The following is a 16,097-nucleotide window of genomic DNA, read 5'->3' as shown; positions in this document are numbered from 1 at the left end:
CTGATGGGCTCCCGGCAGCCGCAGCAGCTGGAGGGGCCTCGCTGGCTCCCGCCCAGCGTGCGCTGAGCTGCTGCCAAGCCTGGTGCTCGCTGTCTTTAAGACGTTTCAGCAGCTTGGTGCCTCCTGGCCGCGGCTCGGTAGCCCAGCACCTCGCACGTGTGTGGGAGACGTCGCGTCCCGCTCTGCTGTGCGGGTGCTGCCTGGAGCGGGGCGCCGGGGAGCAACCGCTGCTCCAAGGCGCTCTGACCATCGGCCCTGCGCGGCCGAGCTTGCGCCTCTCTGCGCTTGGGCGAGCACCTCTAGTCCTTTAGACCTCAACATGGCTTTAGTTGCCTAAGGAAAACTGCTAAAACTGCTCGCTGCCCTGCTGAAGAATAGGAACCGAGAGGACGCGGCAACAAGCTCGTTGCAAAGCACCGGCCTGCCCGCAGAGAAAGAGGCGGAGGAACGCTGCCGCGTTCCCGGCAGCGCGGATCCGCTCCTGGTCCTGCCTGCTGGGCGGTCGCCGATGCCTCTTGGGAGGCTCGCAGCCAACATCTGTATCCGTGGGTGGTGGTGCGCCAGCTCCGGCACGCGGGCGGCAGGCACGCTAATGCACCGCGCTGCCACACTGATACTCGCTGCCGGCGAGGGATCCTTTGTGGGGTTTTTTTTATGATTTCTCTTTTATTAGAAGGAAGCTAAAGGCATTTAAAAAAAAGGAATGACAGTGACACAGGCTAAATATCAAAACTGCGCTTTTATGCCTGCGCTGCTGCTTATTACCCAGCTGAGGAAAGCACCTGAAAAGCAGCTGCCCCCCCCCACCACGGTGCCTGGTGCCCTCTCCCCGTTTCGCCTGCAGGTGCTGGGCTGAGACGATGGCTGCGCGTTCCCAGATGTGGCATTTGTTTGGCCAAGCAGCTTTCAAGTGTCTCTTAAGTGTCACCTTGCAGCTTTGGGCTTTCTCAGCTACCTTTTTCCTGGGGACGAGGCCCTTTTTTCCCTCCCCCTGCACAAGGGCGGCGGTAGCTGGTGGCCCTGCAGGCAGGTTTCTGGGGCAGGGGAGGAAGCTGCGCTGCAGGTACGAGTGTGGGAGGTTGGCACGTCTGGGCAGCAGGATGGCCCGTAAGGATCAGGGAGAGATTTTTGGCTGGGAACAATGCCATATTTACAAAACTCAGAGAACAGAAGGGTCCATCCTGACCTCTTAAAATTTTCGGGCCTGCTTCCAAAACCTCGTTGTACCCTGCCAACAGTTAACTCAATGCTGCCCTCACCCTTCCTCTAGCCCATGTCTTCTAGCCAGCCCTCACAGGGAGGATGGCATCACTGCCTTGTTCTGGGTTCATCTTCACGCCACCCGGGGATGCGATCTGCTGCTTTGCATTGAGCCCCACCAGCTCTCGCGAGCAGCCATGGAGGTACCGGAGGAGCCTGGAGATACCTCCTCTACGGTCATGCAGCAAGAGCAGTGCAGCAGAGCGCTGGTGCCCAGGTCTGAGCACGGAGGCTGAAGATGGTCCAAAATCCCTTCAGTGCTGAGCTGTGGTTGGCAAGTGGTTTGGTATCAAGATGGTGACTTGAACGAGGGCCACCGTGGGCCACCTGGTCTCTTGCCTTCAGAGATGTTGAGCATTTCTTTACCGTTCCCGACAAATGGAGAAATAAATAGCTGTGATGCCAATGTTAGGGCCTGAAGCATCCTTGGTACCAGCAGCTCAGGCTAATAGTCAGGAACGTCTTTGTCTCTGCCCTGGAATGCTGCAGACTTGGTTCAAATGCCGGCAGCTTTCCCGCAGCCTCACCAGCAACCTCCATGCATGCATGGGACACTTGGCTGAGTGTCTGTCAGCCTCCAGATCTGCTTGGAGATCACCCCCATGGATGCTCTCTGCTTCCACCCTCCTGCTTAGCGTGCTTGTTGGTACCAGAGACCTGGGAAAGCAAAACTGCAAAGGGTGCACAATCTTGAGGACCTGGTGGGATGGCCTGCAGGCAATAGCAGCAAGAGTTGCACTTCTTAGACCTGGAAAGGAGCTTTTCCCAAAGAAGATTGTTTTTTTCCAAAAGAAAATACGCAGAACCATTTTTTTTTCTGTTAGAGCTTCTTTGTTTTACTTTTTCAATAAAAGGCTTATCAACCAAACTGGAAGATTTCACCAAACACTTTCAATTTTCTGATTTGATAATGGAAAGCAAGGAGAAAAATGCAAAATGTTCTCAGTTGATCTTTGCTTTTTTTTGAAAAAATACACAAAATTCAGGAGACATTCCATTAGAGCATTTTTGTTCTTTTAGAACTCTTTCTTTCAATGAAAATACATTTTCCAACCCGTGAAGCCTTTCTGTCCAATAGTGACTGAAACGCTAAAAGCATTAGCCCTGCCTCACCGGTTTTATAGCACAGGGTGGCTTATTTCTCCTTCCTTGGACTGGCCCTTTTCTCCCTGCGTCGTAGCCTAGAGGAGAAGGTCTCATATTCAGTAGAGTGGTCTACACAGGTCCTGCCCAGCTCCTTCTCGAGCAGGTTCATTTTGTTCTTGGCTGCGTATTTACCTTCCCGGAGCAAGGGTGGAGGGTCCATCCCATTGTGTAAATTACTCCAGAAGCTTTTTTCCGTCGAAGATGCGGTAGAGCATCAAGAAGCTTCAACTTCTGCCTTTTGCAGAGATGGGGCAGGAGCTACAATCAGTGCTTGGGACCTTGGGCGAGCACCTTAGGTTAGAGCTTCAGTTGGGTTTGTCTTTTTGGGGGGGGGACCGAGGGCAAATGCAGATTTGGGTGAGCTGAATGCTCTGCAGTCTCCGAGGGAATCTGCCAAATTGTTTCAATGAGGAAAGAACAAAAAAAAAGTGGTCTAATAATGGAAGCTGCCATTTCGATGTCATCTCCTGATCTATATTGTGTTTGGCACTATATTTCGGTTTGCACAGAAATAAAAGGAAATGGAAGGCATTTTCCACGAGAGCGAAGCGAACCTCTCCGCAGGCTTTTCCTCCTGCACTTGGTGGTGGTTCAGCTGTCTCACCTGGGGTGGGTTAATGCAGGACTTGGTTCTGCCTGGCCTTGGGCGGCTGCAAGGTGCTTCTTAGCTGGTGGATCCCCAAGGCACGTTCCTGCCCTCCAGGCTTTGCCCACGAATCGCCGTGTCTGAGCAGTGATTTACCGCGCGCTAGCTGCTCTTCAAGCCGTACTTTGGAGTTTCCCTTCCGGCCCGTGGCACCGCTCGTTGACGCAGCTGAGCTCTGCGCGGCGCCGTGTTTCTCCGGCTGCTTCTCGCGTTGATGTTGTACCTCGCTCTCCTCGCTGGGCTGCTCGTCCGCGTGCCCTGCTCTGTTTTCCCGGGCTGCATCCATCTTGTGCTTGCTCGCTTCTGATAACGTCCTTTTCCTCTACGATTGTCAGCTTCTTCTCTGCATTTCTATGGCAACTGCAAAACCTCAGTCTTTTTGTGTCTTTTTAAGTTTTTTTTTTTTTGTGTGTGTGTGTGTGTTGGCTTTTTCTTTCTTCTTTTGCATGTAGCAGATTTGCTAGGAGGCTGCTGCCTGCCTGGTCGTCAAGTAATTCGTCTCGTAAAGGGAGGCGAGCCGAGGGGGAGGCTGCGCTCGGGCGGGAGCCATCCAGCCGCCGCAGCCGTCCCGAGGCTCCGGCGCCCATCGCGTCTGCGAGAGGGAGGTGGCGGGGCCGGAGAAGAGAAATAAAACCTGCCGCGGGGCCTCTCGGAGAGGGGCTGAGGTTTCCCTCGCGGCTGCGGGCAGCCGGCGTGGGGCGGGGGGTTGTCGACCGGCTATTGACGGTTGCGCCGCGCGGTGCGGAGCCGTAACTTGCAGCAGCAGAAGCTCTCGCGGGCCTGGCGCGAGCGAGCGGCGGGGCCTGAGCCAACGCGGGAGGGCGCGGAGGTGAACGGGGCGCCGGGCGGGCCTGGGTTACGGCGCGGAGCGAGCGGGCTGCTCGTCCGGTGGGCGAGACGGTCAGGTCCGCGCCGGGCGCTCGCCGCCTGCTTTTAAGTTGCCCCTGTGCTTCTGCACCCTCCGGTGCCACCCGCCGCTGTCCGGCGCCCCGCGAAAACCCCCGGGTTTCGCTTTTCCCCTTGGAATTCTGCCTTTTTGCATGCCGTACCCAGGGAGGGCTGCAGCGTGCGCCGAAGGGAGGAGGCAGCTTTCTCCCCGGCAGGAGTGAGAAAGAGATGTCGTGCCGCTGGAAGCTGAGGTAAAGGCAGTCGCTCACCCGTCGGCGGAAGAGCGAGCTTTTGGAAGGGGAGGAGGCGCACGTATTAATAGCATTATTATGTGCCTTCTTATAAAAATATATATTCTGTGCCATTTAATGACCTTCAAATTAACAGTTCTTTGAAAGCACTTATGTATATTTAATTTTAAACGTTGCTGCAAGTCAGAGTGGGGCTTGCAATGAAAACAGCAGGCAGCCAGTTTTTAAATAAAAGCAAACTTGGACTATTATTTCGGAGCCTGTCAGCTTTTGGTGCTTTTAATGGACTCGCTCTTTTCTCTCGGCGAAAACAGGGCTGTTGTTTGCCCCGTCCTCCCCTTCTCTGCGTTTCGTTGCCTGCTCCTCCTTCGCTGCCCTCCGCGGCCGCGGGAGAAGAGCTCGTGGGTCGGGCGAGGAGGGAGGCAAGGGCTGCTCCGGTTTGCGGAGATGGAGTTTAAAAAGCCGGCCGCCTCCCCGCCGAGGATGTCCCCAGGCGGCGCGCAGCCCGCGGGCAGGCGGCTGCTGGGGAGAGAAGGCAGTTTTCGTGGTGGAGGGTGCTGGGGCGCCGCGGGAATATTGCAGCTGGCAGAGGCAGGCGTGTGGAGTGGAATAAAAAATTGGGCCTCTCAGACTCATTTTTGGTTGTTTGGTTTTTGTTTTGTTTTGTTTTGTTTTTTTTTTGGTAATGACTCACCACGAGCACTGTTGATTTGTGATGAGGACGTGCACGTTTGCATTTCTTAGGGTCTGTATCAAGTCTTTTACCTTTGATCCGTAAAACCTGCCAATATATTTGAACCACTGCATATTCATTTGGAAATCATTATTCTTAAACATTGAATTTAACTTTAAAAAGAAATCAATTGGTTTCTAACACGAGAAATAGATTTACAGGCCCTGCAGCAGATTTTCAAGCTCTCTCAAATGTATCTTGGCTCCAAGGCCACCCATCCTCTCCCAACTCTATCTCTGTAGTTCACGTTACATCTAGTTAAACTGCAAATAGAAAGCCTGGAGTTCAGACCGACTCTTGCATTCATCCAGGTCTTATGTATCTGATTCTCCTTTAAAGAGTCCTCACTGTACTAGGGGACCACAGGAGGTTATTTAATGTACATGTCATAATCTGATTTGGTGCTTCTTTTATGAAAGATCCTGCCAAGATGGATGCTGATCTAATTATAACTTGGTTGCCTTCCAAATTATTTTCAAAGAGACTGAAGGAGACCTTCTCAGGCAATTCGCAATAAAGCTCCTCTGGATTTTGAAAGAGTTCAGCATTAGAAACTCCCCAAGCGACAACAGGGCAAAGGCACCATCCCAGCCAGGTAGATGACACTCCCTTAGCAAGCTTTTCCGCTCCTCATGCCTCGTTTCCACACTGCTCTTGGCCTGTCTTATCACCTCCACCTGTGGGAATGGCTCTGCTGTGCTCCAGCTGAAGTTGATCTCCTCCAAGACACATTTTTGAGGGGTGTCAGTGCTGCATTTGTGCTGAGCTGGGTGTAGGAGACAGGCTTCTGCTGTGGGCTGGTTGGTGGTTTGAGGTGAGTGCTTCCTCCCCTTCTGCTTTGGTTTCCTCACCTCTAACATTGCCACAGTGATGCTGTCACTTCTGCTGAGTGTGTTGAGAGCTGCTGATGAGAAGCAGTGTATGAAGGTTTGCTGTTGGTGTTAGTGTTGGGGGCTGCAGGAGAAAAGTGTGTGTGTATTTGTGGGGGGTGAGGCCACATCTCCCTCCTTGTGTGCTCCTTCTCTTGCCTGCCTCCCTGTAGCCTGATTTCTGGTGCAATGGTAATGCTGTGACTACTGTTAGCCTAGAGTATTTGTGAGCACCTTGCCAAAATGGTGCTGTGAAAAAAGTTATTTTGGTGGCAAAATTGACCTGGAAAGGGGCCTGGAGAAGTGATCTGTGGGTTTGGAGAGCGTGATAGGGCTTTTCATTTTATGTCTTGTTGTGTTCTCCCATTTTTAATGCCCTTGGGTTTTGGCTCTGCATCTGTGTCTTGGCAGATGTCTGCCAGTTTGTGTCTGTACAAAGAGTCCTGCCTTTTTTTGTTGGACCCTGACCGGAGTTGGGCTCTGTTCCCATCCCACTGCTTGCCTGCTAGTGTGCCCTGAGCCATGTTTGTGATATAACGAGGAGCATGAGCAAGGCTGGTTGCTCTGGAAGGAGCATAACCAGCCAGGAGCATGAAGAGAAGTGAGGAAAGAAGGAAGATAGAAGAGAGGACCTCCTTTGTGTGGTAGGAGGAGCAGCTGGAAAGGGGAAGGCTGATGAAGCCTATGTCAGCTGCCCAACCCCAGCAGTCTTCCCTTTGCACATGAGACAAGAACAAGGTTCATGCCTCTTTGGAACGGTAAAGATGTATGATGTTAGCCTTGTCTCTCAGCAGTTTGCCTACTATGCCTAGAGTGCTTGATCATGTCTCAGGAGAGTTCATTGCATAGCCTAATTCATAAAGGACATCCTGATCTTCAGCATCAGTTTCTCTTCCTTAATTTCATGATCTTACTTCCTGCTACGTCCCTAAGTGGCTCAGAAAGGGCTTTCTTCTGCCTCCTCTTTCTCCAAACCCCAGCTTATGAGCACTGGATGTGCCTTGTTGTGGACACAGTGTAGCTGCAGTGGTGGGGTGGCTGGCATGGGATGCTAGTAGAGCAGCACTGGGGTCCCCTGTGTTGACCATGCCCAGCACTGCCGGGGAGTCATGAGCAGGGCCTTTAGGGTCTTGGGTGGCTATTAATGTTGTTTATGTTTTTGTTGGGCAACTCTAGCCCAGAGGGGCCCTTACTGACTACTGTAAGTGCCTGATCCTGGTGGAGGTGATCAAGAGGAAACACTTGTCCTGTACCACCTCCTGTGTGCTCAGTCTCCCACCTACAGCCTTGCTTCTCCAGCAGTGTGACACAGCTGTCACCATTCAGAGTGGTAGTTGTAGTCCTTTGCTTGAAAGATGCTGTCCCAGTGCAGCTTGGTATTTTGAACCTTTCCTCCCAGAAAGGAAATGGCTTTGCCCTTCCTGCAGGCCGCTCTATTGTTTTTCAGTGAAGAAACACAACCATGTCAAGGAGAGGAATAAGCCTGGTTTTGGAAAGTGCAGTGTCTCATCTGTGCCTTCCCAGGTCTCCAGGGATGCTGGCAGGACTCTGGATTGCCTACATAGCTTAGCTCCTCTGGCTATGAGCTCTCTTGGGCGTTTCTATGGAAATCATCTAAACTTTGGCTTTGTGTCCCTGCGCTCTCAAACACAGCCAGCCCCACTCATAACAGCCTGCAAAGATTATCCCAAAGGTACTGTCACCAGAGAAGATGGTGACCTTCCTCGCTTCTGCTGCCCTTCTACCACACATGCTTTCTGGGAAGCGAGGTTGTTGCTGGGCTGCCTTGCTCTGCATGCTGACCTTGGGTACGTGCTTCCCGGGTGTATGACTCTGCTCTAAGAGGTGTTTGGCAGATGTTGCCGGGTCCAAACAGTTCATAACCACAGACAAGGGAAAGAGAAACCCATGGCGCCTGTAGGGGAGATGACTGTGGATTGGACCGCTTGGTCAGTGGCAGAGTGGGGATTTGGGTTGAGGGCTCCTGGCTCATCTTTACACGGAAATGCTCAAAGAGGTTAATCTGAACAAAGGAGCGACGTGAATTTTAAATGGATTAGGTGAACTACTCTTGTTCCCAAAATGAATGCACCCTTTCAGGGTTGACGTGAAAGTGGATTAGGCAAAATCTACTTAAGGCTGCATTCGTTCGAGAAGTCTTAAGGCGATTAATGCAGTTTACACTTTCACTTTAAAAATTAATTTGAATCAACTTTTCCCAGTGCCCCAAGTAAATAAGCCTCTGTAGTTCCTCTTCTCAGACTGTACGTTTTCATTTTCTTCTGTGTTGCGCACGTTGCCCCTAATGTGACTTCTTCAGGGCACTTTCTCCTCAGAAGCAGCTTTGCTGAAACCTGCAGAGTTACACCAGGGTGAATTTGCTCCTTTCTCTTGATTACCCTCAAGGGTCTCATTAGGCAATTGAACCCTTGTTTGAAGATGGGGAAAGAGGGCAGGAAAATTATGGTCAACATCAGTGCAATTATCAATGCTAATTAGTACTGAGTGGGACTGACAGTGTGAAATACAGACCATGCCAAGTATTATGTTTAAGGAGCAAGTTGCCTGGAGAGTTTTGCATCAGAAATGCAGATTGATGCTCTTCAGGGACTTCCACAGAGAAGCAGGCTTGAAACGTGTGCAGGCTTGAAACGTGTGCAAGTCTCTTGTTTTTCTCCATGCTTTTGCTAAAGTACTTCCACAGGCTTTACGGGCCCCACCCTAGATATTTTAAAGAAGGGTCCACCTAATATGCTCTGGCTATCAATGTGATGGTCCAGCCTGCTATATGGGCAGGATACTGTAGTGGATACTGTAGTCCTTGAGCATGGGACATCCTTTCCCCCCTGCTCCCCCGCCTCGTGCATCTAGAACAAGAGTTGATCGTTAAACACTTACTGCCTCCTGGGCCTTCCTCTGGTTCATAGCAAATGTTCTCCTGCAGCTAGAGGACCACTCTTTAGTCCAGGCTCTAGTCTCTTGATTCATTAGACGGGGTTAGTGCTAGACAAACCCATGCCTTTGATGAGGCAGAGACATGTGTCACAGACCCTAACGCACAGCTGGTGTCAGGCGTTGCGTGGGTAGGGACAGAGTGCAGGACTTCCCTGCCATTCTGTCCTCCGGTGGATGCCCAAAAGGACACTAAGGAAACCATGACGAGGCTAGCACAGTGTTTCCGGGGGCCACTAAAGGCTTGTGCTGCTTGTGTGTTATGCAAAGGCCGCTTTTTCACACTGGTGGTGTGGCGAGAGAGTCGTGGGAGGACTCAGTGGCATGTTCTTGGCCCGTGCTGCATGTTGTCTAACTCCAGCTTCGCCACAGATGGCGCATATCCCACTGGCCAAGCCACCTGCCCTTGGCGAGGTGCCAGCGTTCCCGGCAGGAGGACAGGCCTGGGAATACTCTTCTGCCAGGACAAATTGCTGTGTTTGTAAAGAGCTGAGAGAGGCACTGGGGTGTTGTGTCACTTCTGAGGCGAGTTCAGCATGTGTGGCTGAGGGCAATGCGGCATCTTCACAAGTGATGGAGAGAAGCTGTCAGGGTCCCACCTTATTTGCAGCCCACCTTTGCAAAAAGATTGGATGAGATTTTTTTTTTTTCCCCCTTCAGAGGGAGATTATTGGCAAGCTTGATCTTGCTCGGCATAGTTTTACGTATGCAATGTGAGGAGCGTACATCCCAGCAGAATGACCTCCCGGGTACTCCATTGCCCGTGCAGGCTACAGGCCATACCCAAGCAAACAGGAAGGCCAGGTTTCCACCGTAGGAGTTGCATCCCATACCCTGTTTCTTGTGGATGAAGAAAACTGTGCTATCTTTTTTTCCTACTTCTGTAATGTCTTTGGCAATTAATGAGCTTTGTGTTTCCCACACCTGGAGGGGGAGCGGAGTTAACACAGCAAGTGTGTTTTAACTCTTAACTACTGGATGGCCTCCCATTGGGGAATCAAAGCCTCAAAGCCCCATTCGAGTTAATTGTGGCTGTCAAATTATCCTTCCCATTTCCGCCGCAACCACACTTCATTGACAACTGAGTTCCCCAGGGAACGGGCAGCGCAAGGGCTGGTGCCCAGGGAGAGCTTGTGCGAACAACTAGGGACGCGGCAGTTGCTTTGCTCCGCTCGCCCCGGTGCTCTGCGCACGAACTGGGGCTCCGTCGCCGCGCGCGTCCCTCTTCCCTGCCTGCTCCGAGCCGGGCCTTGCTCCCGCGCCGCCTGGGGCTCCTCTTCCAGGAGCAGCAGCCGCGGTTTCATTGCCCGGCTCCCGCAGTTGATCAAAGGCATTTCATGCGCGTAGCGTGTCGGTATCTGATGAGTATTTATGATTCTGCCGGCTGCCCGATTTCCAGGAGCTTTGAAAGGGAGCCCGCTCTGCGAGCCAGTATGCCGCTCACATAGCGAACGAGACATTCGTTCCCGTACGGCGGATGCTGATGCTAATAACACCTTCCATTACAGGATGACTTTTCATCTCGCAAATGTGGCCTTTTTATTGCTGTTTATGTCACAGCAGCACTGAGAGGCTGAGATCAAAGCCCTCCGCTCCGCTCTGTTTTGCGTCGGTTCTCACGCCCGGGCCTTTGGGATCGGCTGGCAGAGCCGTGCCGTAACCTGGCTCAGCCCGAATCATCCAGCTCTGCTTCAGCTCTTGATTCGGGTCCTGCTGTCTGATTTTTTTTTTTGATAGAGGCAGCCAGGGAAGAGCTCTGTTTGCAGTAACATCAGCAGAGCTGAGCTGGCCGCCACTACCCTGGGGAAAGCGTGGGCTCCTTGGTGGGGGGAATAAACAACCCTTCCCTGGCTTGGCTGTCGCGTGGCTGCATCTAAATGAGCTGGGAAAGGCTGCGGAAATAACGGAGCGGCCGCGCTGGCCCCAGACCCCAGCTCAGCCAAGCCCAGGAGGCAAAGCTGTCCCCTCGCCCATCGTACGAGCGCTTGTCCTGTCGCACGTATTGCTTTAAATTTTAATGTGGCCAAACCTGTAGCTGATATAAATCACTGTCACCCCATTGACTGCAGTGCAGCGGTGCTGATTTACACCGACTGAGCAGCCGGCCCCGAGGGACCCGTCCGGTTTAGCAGCATGTTAAATATCATCTGCTCTGTCTTGCATGTGTTGCATTTTGTAAAACATAACACGGATGTATTTCCGTCGTAGCTGTTTAGCTGTTCTACTCCCATTAACATTAATGTGAGCCGTGAGGCCTGATCTCTGAGCAAGGCACTGGAAGTGGACCCTGGTGCATAAGAAACACACAGCTATATCTTTTTCCCTCAACCAAAGCTCTCTTTTTTTCAAGATAATCTCAATTTCTCTTACTTTTTTTCCCCACCCAACACTAAATTACTAAATAAAAGTTTCATTACTACCTAGGTTTGCTAAAAATGATTTTCATTCAGCAGTATGATGAATTTTAATAGGAGCAAAATGTCAGGCACAGCTGGAGGTTTTCTTTTTTTCTTTTTTTTTTTCTTTTCCTCTCCAAAAGCATCAGTATGTTGGGAGCGTCGGAGAGACGCCCTGGAATAATTATGCCAGCGATCCCCAGTTATTGGTAGCCAAGCAAGGGTATGCAGCGGTCAATTGCTTTGTTATTAAATGTGGCGGCTTTATGTTTCCGAGGTGCAATTGTATATTGAAAGCATCTTTGCCTCTCTGAAGTGGCTAAATAATGGGATTTTGCTGCTGTGCCGTGCTTCTTGGTTGCAGCGGGGGAAGGAGGTGCTCCCGGGGCTGCTCTTTTGGTTTGGAAATCTTCCGGCTGCCCCTTGGCAGCAGAGAAAGTGGCTGTTCTTGCTACTTTAGACGCAGTGGCTTCCTGGTGGTTTGCTTTTGCTGTAGGCCTGGGGGGGGCCGTGTTGGAGCACGGTGGACAGGCAACGTCTTTTGGGGAGTCAGTCTGCCTTCACCCGGAAATCGGGCTCACGGGCTTGGCGGAGGCTGGGTGAAGCCCTGCCTGAGTGGTGTGCAGGCTGGTTCGGGTTTGTCCCTGGGGAGCCGCTGGCCGGCGGTTGGGTCCAGGGGGACCTCTCCTGCAGGCGTTGTGGACATCTCTCCACCTTCTCCCCAGCCTGAGGAGGGAGCGTGAGATGGGAGAGCTGGGCGTGCGAGGGCTGGGCTTTCCGAGCCTTGCTGGGCAGCTCTGAGCAGAGCTGGCTTCAAAAGAAGGGGCTGGTGGCTTTGCGTTTTGCCCCGCGGCCGCAGCAGCTCTGCGATGCCTCGTCACTCCCAGCCTGCTCCATACGGCCGACGGGAAAGGCCTGGTGGAGCGGGACCCGATGGAGCTGGAGCTCATCTCCAGTGCGGGGTGAGGCCGGGGGTAGCCTGCGGGAGACCTGTCCTCTGCCTCTCCCTCTGTCTCAACAGGTCTCTAGCAACTCTGCAGCTTTGCTGTGAAAACAGACGTGGGGAGAGAGGAGGGGGGCCGGGTCTTGCGCAAACAGTGCGTTTCCCAGGATGAACCCAGGAGGCAAGGAGGGCTTTCTCCTCCGTTGCCTCGCGTAACCCTCCTTTCCAGGAGGCCGCGCAGCCGTTGCTGGTGTGCCGACCAGTTTCCCCAGCGTGCACGCCCCCGCTGCACCATCCTGTCCGGCAGCGGCGCAGCCCTCGCTCTGCCTCTTCCCTGTCTCTTTCACCCCCTGGGGACACTAGAGTAGAGTCGTGTCCCCCACCCCTCCCTGGCAAAAACCAAGTGCCAGGCTCTGCGCTCCGACTGGGAACCTTCGGCTCCACGTTAGCTTGCCTTCGCCATGAAATGTGTCACTTAGCTTTTTTTTTTTTTTTTTTTTTCCCTCTCCTCAAGGAAAAATTGAAAGCTTTCAGACAAATTGTCACCTTTCTGACAGCATGGTAATTAATAACCTCTTTCTAAAGTCACTGTATTGGCTGTAGCAAGGCTTTGGGTTTTGCTGCATGACGTTCCTGACCAGCCACAGAGCTAACTGACCGCATGCTGCTAGTGGAGATTTCGGGAGCGCCTTGCAACCTCAGGCAGGTTTGACTCCTGCGGGAGCGTTTGCATGGAGGGTCTGAGCGGTGCAGCGGAGGACTGTAACTCGCACCCTGGCACCCAGCGCGCTTGCTGTGCTGTCCTGGAGGCACGCCTGGATGCCCGCTCCCCCACGCCACCCAGAAGTTTGACGTGCAGCACGAAGCTTCGCGGTTTCTTTTGCGCGAGCCAGGCTCATCCTCATCCCTCCTCTATTTCCCTCCCTCTTGCCTTGCAGGGGTACGAGTCCAGCAACGCAGCCCGGTAGCGACAGAGACGGGACGCAGCGGGGCTCACCGCCGCGCCGCCCGCTTCCTTTTCCGCTGGCGGAGCGCCCCGCTCCCTCCGCGAGCCACGAGAGATGAACTCGGGCGTCTCCCGCCGGGCTCCCGCGCCGAGCAGCCCCCGTCCCGCTGAGCCGCGGCGCGGGGAGCCTCCGCTGCTGCAGCATGCACCGTGCCGGCGGCAGTACCCTGTCCTGTACATAACCAGTGAGATGTCTGTAAAAGATTTCACCCGTTGTAATTTTTTTTTGCCCCCCTCCCCCAATTTGTTGATTGTGTTGAATTTGTCGGAGTTTGTAACAGTAACTTTCAGAGAATATTGTACTAAAGAGAAAACTTGCACTCAATAAAAACGATGAAATAAGTCTGATTCCTCTTCTTCCCCTTCCCAGAGGCAGTCTCTCTGCTGCTGTTTTATCTCCAGCTTGTGCAGGGTGAATATTTGCCATGAATATTCATTCAGGGATCTGGCAGAGCTCCATCACTCCTTGACTTACCTCAGATTTGGTAGATGTATATCAGATCTGGCTCTCAGGTTCCTAAGTGAACTGACATCACTTCTCAGTGATGCCTATCAGAGGTTGCTTGCTGCAAAAAGCCACAAGAAGGAATTTCTTTGGCATGCTTTTTTGCGCAAAGTACATTTCAAAACACTCGTGTGCAATCGTTCAGGGCAACCGTACGGTAAGTGCTGACTTGGATGAAAGTCCCGTCTGTCCTGTGTGAGCGTGGAGGCTCTGTGCTTCCCAAGTCTCGCTGGAGCCTGGCAATTAAAGTCCCACACTCAGCTTGAACCTGCTTGCCACAGCGATTAATGTAAATGATAACAGGAAAAATGATTCTTCCTTTTGCATCAGCTGTGCTTGGGCACTTATCCAGATGGGAACCAGAGATGAGAAATATTTATAAATGGAGAGATACAGCCGGCAGCAAAAGTATTTGGGGCTCAAAAAGAGGAGCTACCAGTGGAATACCTTATGAGGCTCCGGATAAGGACTTCCCATCCCTGCTGATTTTTAAAATCAAGGTGGGTGATCTTCACAGGGAAGTGTTCTCCAGTTCACCCCACTTCTGTGCTGTGTGCCAGGCTTGCATGCCATGAAGGTCTCTCCGTGTATGGTGCCACCAGCAAGGAGATCAGTTATATTCCCGCTGCGAGAGTTTCTCAAATCTGGTATCAAGGAATCAGAGTTCTTGCTACCTTTCCAGGATCATGTAGAGCTGATTTTTGGCATTAGTAGAGTTTTAGGAACAATAATAAATGAAACCAGAGTGCCTGTGGACACTGGCTGTAAAAGATGCAAATGGGCAAGAATGAACGGGCGGTGGCTGACTGAGGGCAGAGGTGAAGTTGTTTGTGTGGCCTTAATTGACTAGACACTTGATTTAATGGGCTACCAGTGTGGTTTAAACAAATGTGCACATTTCTTAAATTCTCTGGGATTTGGGGTGCGGAGACGGAATATCCCTTAGTCGGGTCGCTAGAGGCTTTCTCCTTAAGTAACCAATGGATATTTACAGCCAGTGCTTAAAGTTCACAAAGTAGCTTGTCTGGGAATATCCTTTTAATAGGGTCTGCGAGAGCACTGCTGACAGTTTGATGGCTTAATGGGATTCTGAAGGATGCAGGCAAAAGTCCGGGCGTCTGTGCAGTGTCGATAGCAGAGCGTGGAGCCGGTTAGCAGGGCACAGCTGGGCCACGGATATAAGCCAGTTCCTGCCCTCCCCGGGTAACCCCTGCCTGTGGCTCCTGGGTCAGTACTCCCTGGATCCTCACTTTGGGGGGGCATCAGCTTGGTGATCGCGATTTATCCAGCTGCAGACTCTGGCCCTCTGATTTTTTGTTTCTTGTGAGATAGCAGGAGAAGCTTTTGACTGGCTTCCCAGCTCGAATGAAATGTCATTTCTGAAGGCCACACAGAGTCCAAAAAGTTTTCCTGAGCTTTGAATATAGATATAGGCAGCTGTCACAGCCAGAACAGAGACTAACTCTCAGAATGAAAAATCTTTCCTTCATGGCTATCAGGTTTGAAAAATGGAAGCAGCATGTTGGTTCCAATTACTTTGCAGCAGCTCTGAGAAATTTCAATATACTCGATATGCTGGCGCACTGGTTTGATGCCAGCCTAACTCGATTGCCGTCAAGTAGGCTGACTCCTGATTTACCCCACCGCAAGCAGAAAATTGAGCTGGGACTCCTCTCGACACAGCACGGTGAGGAGATGTAGCGCTGGGTCAGATCCCTTGGGGGGGGGGAGGGAGGGGGCACGATGCTTCGTGGGTCACGCTGTGATTTATGCCAGTGGGGAATTTGCCCCCAAGGCCTACTTGAGCCCTGTCCCTGCCTCGGCTGCAGCTAGTGCAGCTTTGCCTAATCCTGTCCCCCACCAGGATAAAGGTGATCCACATTTAGGTTTTCCCCAGCCTGCACCCTTCCAAGAGCTCCTGATGTTTTTTTTTTTGGTCCCAAGGATTGACTCAGATGATGCTGGAGCAGGGGAGGGGCTGCTGGGAACCCCAGAGCAAACTGGGAATGGTCTGAAGGACTCGGCTCTCTGGGGTCTCTGACCATCACCCCTGCACTGTTAATAATAGTCTCTAGTTTACTCATAGTTCACATTTTGTGAATAGGATATCGTGCACTGTGTTTCTTGGCAAATGTCCCTCTGGGGGAAAAGAAGAGTCACCTTTTCAAGGATTCATAAGGCACTCGCCCGTAAAACCCCTTGTTCCATTGCTGTGGTCTCTGGGGCAAGCTGCACCACGCTCACCTGCGGACAGCTTTCTGTGCAGTGCGGCCACATCACACCTTTGCTGTCCGTTTGCTGGCAGGACGCATGCCAAAGGAGACACAGCATCCCTGGGCACAAGAGAAAGAGGGGCAGCCTCGACGGTATCAGCAGTCCAAAGGGATGTGCGAATGAAGGCGGGGAGGTTGGAGACATGCACAATCTAGTCTTCTCCTACCTGCCCTCCCTTCTGCACTTGGTAATGTAACACAAATAAAAGACAAGCCCAGGAGGACTATA

The 16,097-nt window shown here is 52.3% G+C and overlaps 1 protein-coding gene across 1 annotated transcript in view; it reads left to right on the top strand.

Annotated features, from left to right (window-relative positions):
• EPHB1 (EPH receptor B1) overlaps positions 1-13,432 on the top strand; it is a 95,180-nt gene extending 81,748 nt beyond the window's left edge. Inside the window, exon 17 of the mRNA XM_085303890.1 lies at positions 13,023-13,432. The gene's annotated coding sequence lies outside the window, so the exon portion shown is untranslated. The remainder of the gene's footprint in view (positions 1-13,022) is intronic.
• The last annotated feature ends 2,665 nt before the right edge of the window (positions 13,433-16,097 follow it).

The sequence above is a fragment of the Rhea americana genome, unplaced genomic scaffold (genome assembly GCF_003343005.1).
Source record: "Rhea americana isolate MKP2758 unplaced genomic scaffold, rheAme1 scaffold_200, whole genome shotgun sequence".
Lineage (NCBI taxonomy): Eukaryota > Metazoa > Chordata > Aves > Rheiformes > Rheidae > Rhea > Rhea americana.
This window is presented reverse-complemented; position numbering and strand designations above follow the sequence as displayed.